General features: G+C 37.9%; 1 protein-coding gene across 1 annotated transcript in view; it reads right to left on the minus strand.

Moving 5' to 3' along the window:
• The window catches only part of LOC119791260 (zinc finger protein OZF-like), a 53518-nt gene that overhangs the window by 25441 nt on the left and 21829 nt on the right, over positions 1-6248 (minus strand). The gene's annotated exons all lie outside the window — the stretch shown is intronic.

Below are 6248 nucleotides of genomic sequence, written 5' to 3' on the forward strand. Positions count from 1 at the left end.
ATGATCCTGTTTGTAAAGCCAGGTAGCTACTCTACTCCCATGATGTGCTCAAGGCTTACCTGCTTGAAGTATGTTTTTATATTTCATTTTCAGCTGCTGCCATGTTCTTTTGATGCCTGTAGGATTGCACCTATCCATGAAAACTAAATTAGGTTTAATAAAATACTGTTCTTCCAGTTTCACCTCTGATATTATAACAGTTGGGTAAGTTACTCTAAAATAGTTCTTAATTACTAACTACAAATTTTATCTTCAACAAGTCTAATTAGATTAATGTAATAATTACTGTCTCTAGAAAGTATTGGTCTACTTACTAATTTGTTTTACTTACTTATTAATTACTTTCTAAATCCCAAATCAACCTCAACCACATGAACAATACAAGGAGAGACAAGAAACTGCACTTCTAATGCTTTCAAATAAACAATATTCAATTGCATGAATTAATCTTAAATTGACCAAAGTGTGTAACTAGAGGGAGAAAGCTCAAATTAAAATATACCTTTTAAAATTTGATATTAAATCCACTATTGTTTTATAGTCTTTAATTTAATTACAGTATTTATATGACTTAAGTAACTTAATTCATTACACCCAACACTGTATAAAAGTAATTAAAATGTAAACTTACGCATTGACTCGAGCAGCTATTTTCACCCAAGCTAACTCTCTCTCCTTCGCCGCTGCAGCCTTGTTGCTTTTTTTTTTTAAATACATGTTCAAATTCTGCATATGCTTGCATAAGCACATCCAGTTCTGCTGGTGAGAAATATGCACACCTTTTTTTGTCTGACGCTGTTGCCATGGTGAATCGTAATATCTGTGCTCCATTGATAATGGCTTTTTATAGTTGTGGTGCACACGCTTAACTCAGAGTCAGTCAATTTAGAGTTGATTGAACTAACTCATTTCAGCTGTTCTGAAACCCAAAACTCAGAGTTTCCAATCTCAGGATAAGTCAACTCAGAGTTCAAGTTTTAACTCAGAGTTGGTTGAACTTCCTTATTGAAACAGGCCCAAGCTCTGCCATATTTAAAAATAAATACAGAAATAAATAAATGCTGAATAAATAAATAAGGATACAATTAATTGCCCCCAAAAATACAATAAACAAATAAATGCAAGTATAAATCAAAATTTACATTGAGACACAAACGATAAATCTCTTTTAATTAGCTTCTTTATTTATTCTCCTTTGTAATAATTACCTTATTTAGTTATTGCTCATTATACTTTCAACTTTATTCATAAATTACTTATTTATTAATTTCTTGTGACGTCATGAGTACACTTTTGTTTCAATTGACCCATATGTATGCGCATGCTCCATACTTTCGTGCACATTTAATGCACAGGGTATTCAAAAGGCTTCTCATCCCTGTGAATTCTCATGTGTTCATTAAGAATAGATTCACAGGCGAAGCCTTCTCCAAATTAGACATTTAAATGGCCTCTCACCTGTGTGAATTTTCTTGTTTAGTCTAAGTACCTTTTTAATAAAAACCTTTTGCCACAAAAAGTACAGGAGAATGGACTTTTACCTGTGTGAAATATCATGTGTTAAAAGACATTTTTGATTAAAACTTTTGTCACATATTGTACTGGAGAACAGCTTCTCATCTGCATGAATTCTGATATAAGTACTGAGAGTTTGTTTACAAGGGAAGTTTTTTCCACAAGATACAAGTTTAAGAGACTTTTACCTATGTGAATTCTGATGAGTTTATTATGATTAGATTGGCAACAGATACATCAAATATCTGTGTCATTCTAATTGCGCTCCTGGATAAGTAAAGGACGCGTGGAAAACATACAAAAAAGTGACGATACAAATTCTTTCCTTAAAAAAAACAAACACGGTGTAGGTACCAGATTGACTCGGGCTGCCAGATTGACTCGGGGGCCTGCGCCTTTTGATGACGTCACATTACATAATTGTTTTAACGTTTGCACAATTGCGCAAAACATTTTGATTGGTCTGGACAGCTTACTAAAGTAATTATAGCGGGGTGTAGGTTTTATTCGAAAGCGGGATTGCGGTTTGGAAACGGACAATTTTAGGAAGAAATTCTCCATGGTCCCTGCGCCTTCCGATGACGTCACCGAATTCGCCATGGGCCTTGCGCCTCCCGATGACATCACATTATAGCAACGCCACTCAAACAAACTACATTGAGCCCGCGGTCTGCATTTGTAACGACAATAAATTCAGGAGAATGAAGCTAAAGGGATACAAAAAATAAACTTGTAATATTACAAAAACAAAAATACTACGAATTCAAAGTATATTCAGAGATTAAAGTCCCTCTGATACTGTTTAAGTGACTGAGAAACTGCAGATTTGCCACATTTAAGATGGCGGACGCTCATGACGTCATCAAAAGGCGCAGGCCCCCGAGTCAATCTGGCAGCCCGAGTCAATCTGGTACCTACACCGGTATGCATGGTCAAAAACTGTGTAACCCCCAGATTCCACATACTCCGTCAGCGCTCCGCTCCACTCCGTCCCGCTGACGTACGTCGTGCGGAGCGCTTGTCTTTCATGGAAATCAATGAGAGCTGTTCCACATCCACCGCTACTCCTCCGCACGTCTCCGTCCACGTACGTCTTCTCCGTCTGTCACCGACAAATTACGGAGCCTAGCTATTTTTTGCTCCGCTCCGGGCAAGTCAAGATCCGCAATTGCAATCGCACCAAACAGGAAAAAGAACATCGACAAATTCCGGTTCGTCAAATTAAAATATAGCAGCAACAGATCGGTGACTAGAAATTATAGCACAATTCTTATAAATATCAAAAAAAAAAAAAAAAAAACTAACACCGTTTATTTAAATGATTGGATCCAAACTATTGGTTATTCACCAACCAGGAAGCAGATTTCTCATCTCCATTAAAATATTTATTTTATACCGAGGGACTTAAACTTTAATCAAATCCATTCAAAAGAAACTTCTTATTACAGGAATGAAAAGAGATGCTGAGTTTGGGAGTAGAGAACAAGTTCATTCAAAAAAAGCAGTTTTGAATTATCCTTATCCCCGTTACAAATATATATATATATATTTGGGCAGAAACTGAACATGTGCTGGATGATGGTGGGATTTTTTTAATATGTCATATTAAATTAAGCGCTCACAGGGTTCATACAGGAATGAGTGACTCTATTTTAATGCTATTAGAAATGATTTTAATGCCATCAACAAGAACCATGTACACAAGTTATTAGTGTACGTGAAATATGAAGGAGCTGTAAGCACAGTTCCATGACTCCTGTATGTATGTAAACACACACACACACACACATATATATATACGTATATATATATCCTCTAGCTTTTTCTCCGCCTGGAGCTTCCTTTCCGAACATACGGCTTTATGTTCAGTTCCACGCAAATTAATAGCGATATAATATATCTGACGAAATTGTTTTTATAAGCATTTTTATTAAAGAATCATAAATGCAACGATTAACATATTTAATTAATTTTAGTGCCAATTAAGGCCTTGATTAAAAAAAGAATTATGAATTGTAATTATTCTTAATGATCCGCGGAAACCCTGGTTCATCTCGCGCATGCCCTCTACGATCCTCAAGGAACTCAGAGCGGAGGGGACAGAGCCACAGCGGCGGCTGTAGGCTTTGCTTTGTGCAGGCGGTCTGAAGCGCAGCGGGGCGGAGAGGAGCGGAGCGCAGACGGAGTATGTGGGATTTCGGGGTAACCCCAAGTTGCACAATCCTCCTGCAAAAACTAAAAACAGGAAGTAAGCCTTTCAACATAAAACTAAACTTCACAATAAAATATACCTGTACTGATATTTTCAACAAATGACAAAATTACAGAAAAACGGCATCGCACAAAAATTCTAAATATTACAAATAATTGATTAATTATTTATTCTAAATAATTCTTGTTTATTTATATAACACTAAGTGAAGCCTTTTCCAGATGAAAGACATGTAAGAGGTTTCATCTTGTATCTCCAGTCTTCTGCTTCAGAACAAGCTCTTCATGCTCACTCATGGTAAGCTCCATGGTTTCCTCTCTTGTCCAGGGAAGTTCTAGCTTTCGCTACTTTTCTTTCTTCTGGTTCCTCTTGGTCCAAACTGGAATTCCTCTCATGTTTGAAGAGCTACTGGTCAGAGAAAACTTCTTTTCCAGCATAATCCAGCAGGTGGTCTGGAAAGACAAACAGGAGAAAGTGATAATTGAGTTTTGTCTAGGTCCTGCTTGGACATTATTCTTTTACACCTGGAGATATTCTTTAGGTCAGGCATCCCCAAACTCGGTCCTCAAGGCCCCCTGTCCTGCAGGTTTTAGAGGTTTCTCTGCTTCAGCACAGCTGGTTATAATGATTGCAGTAGACCAAAAGCCTGTTAATCAGCTTTCAATCTAAATCAGCTGTGCTGGAGCAAGGAAACCTCTAAAACCTGTAGGACAGGGGGCCTTGAGGACCGAGTTTGGGGGTGCCTGCTTTAGGTGATTAAAGGCTGACTTAGTAACTGCCTTTACGTATCTCTGAAAGTTCAGTTCTTAGTCCAATATGACAGCAAATCTCTACCTGTAGTACCTGTAGCTGTGTGCTAACTATGGATCTCTCCTCCTGCAGAGAATGCAGTTGCTTACGGGCCCCCGACCTCTTAGGACCCCAACGCAATTGTGGACTAGGATGTCTCTTTGCAAATGTAATGGTGGCAAAAAATTTGTCGTGTACTTCATATGGGGCCCACCCAGATAATGTTGCTGATGGGCCTATTGTTGTGTCGTAATGCCATTGCCTGCAGGTTTTGTTTTATATAGTTGGAGAAAAGTATGGTCCATCCACTCATTCATCTAGCCTAAGCATCTAGCCCATGCTCTGTTTCATTCTCCTGGTGATATTGTAATGGAAAGCTGTTTGATGTCTGCATAGATATGGTAACTGATCTTGTCGTTTGGTATAATCGGAGCAAGGAGAAGCTTGTCGATATTGAATAGTAGGGGCCCCGGAATGGAACCTTGAGGAACCCTGCATGTGATTTTTCCCTGTCCTTCAAGTAGGATTTATACCAGTTCAATGCAGTACCAGAGAGGTCGACCCAGTTTTCAGGATGCTGACAGAATCAAGTGATCAGCAGTGTTAAACACTGTCCATTTTTAATTAAAAAGCTTCCTGGATGGGAAGCGAAACGTCTTCAAACTTGTAAATAACAGCACCCTGGTAATATTAGACCAAGTCATCCAATAACACCAGTACTACTGTGTTGACAGGCAGGTATTATTAGGGTTTAACACTCACACTTCATCAATGATAATAATCCTAACAGTAATCTATTGTTTTATTTTTTGTTTCATTGAAGAAGTTCATATCCTTACATAACTCAATAAGCTTTCAATGTTTGAATAAATGGCCAAAACATGTCTGAAAAACTAAATTCTGCATGCTATTTAAGGAGTTTGTTTTTATTTATGAAACATATTTAAAGGAATAGTACACCCAAAACATGATTAGCCTTCATTTTCTACTCACCCCCATGCTGAACAACACTCTGGAGTACTTTTTTGATATCTCAAATGCATCTGGAGATCTGGGAGGCTTCTTGATGTCTGCTGACATTCAAATAATGGAGGTGCCCAGCGCCCGAGGCAGAAAGGTCCATAAAAGTCCACAAAAAACGTTTCAATATTCCTCCATACTGCTCGTCCAATGTATTCCAAGTGTCCTGAGTGGGTAGCATCCAGAATTTACTCGAAACGAAGTCATTTAGAATGTTTTTAGAGCATAAACAGTAGTGTATAGGATTTCCTGAAAGCGCGTTCACGACGCTATGGAAACCGCGGCAGACCAAACCAGACGAAAGTGCGAATGGAGGAATATTGACACGTTTTTTGTGGACTTTTATGGACCTTTCTGTCTCGGTCACCATAGACCTCCATTATTTGAATGTCAGCAGACAGCAAGAAGCCTCCCAGATCTCCAGATGCATTTGAAATATCAAAAAAGTACTCCAGAGTGTTGTTCAGCATGGGGGTGAGTAGAAAATGAAGGCTAATCATGTTTTGGGTGTACTATTCCTTTAACGAGGTTTTTATCTGAAATGTATTTTGCTTTTGAGTTTCAAAATAATTGCTGCTATTCTTTCGTTTTAAGGTCTATTTGATTAATAGATACTTTTTTGAAAACTGATTTATCATGATTAGTCTGATTGTTTCAGAATCTTTGTCATAGAGATCCAAATTCATCATTTCAGGTCTCTCTGTTGTTTTAC

The sequence above is a fragment of the Cyprinodon tularosa genome, unplaced genomic scaffold (genome assembly GCF_016077235.1).
Source record: "Cyprinodon tularosa strain WSP-4 unplaced genomic scaffold, ASM1607723v1 ctg385, whole genome shotgun sequence".
NCBI classification, from domain to species: Eukaryota; Metazoa; Chordata; class Actinopteri; order Cyprinodontiformes; family Cyprinodontidae; genus Cyprinodon; species Cyprinodon tularosa.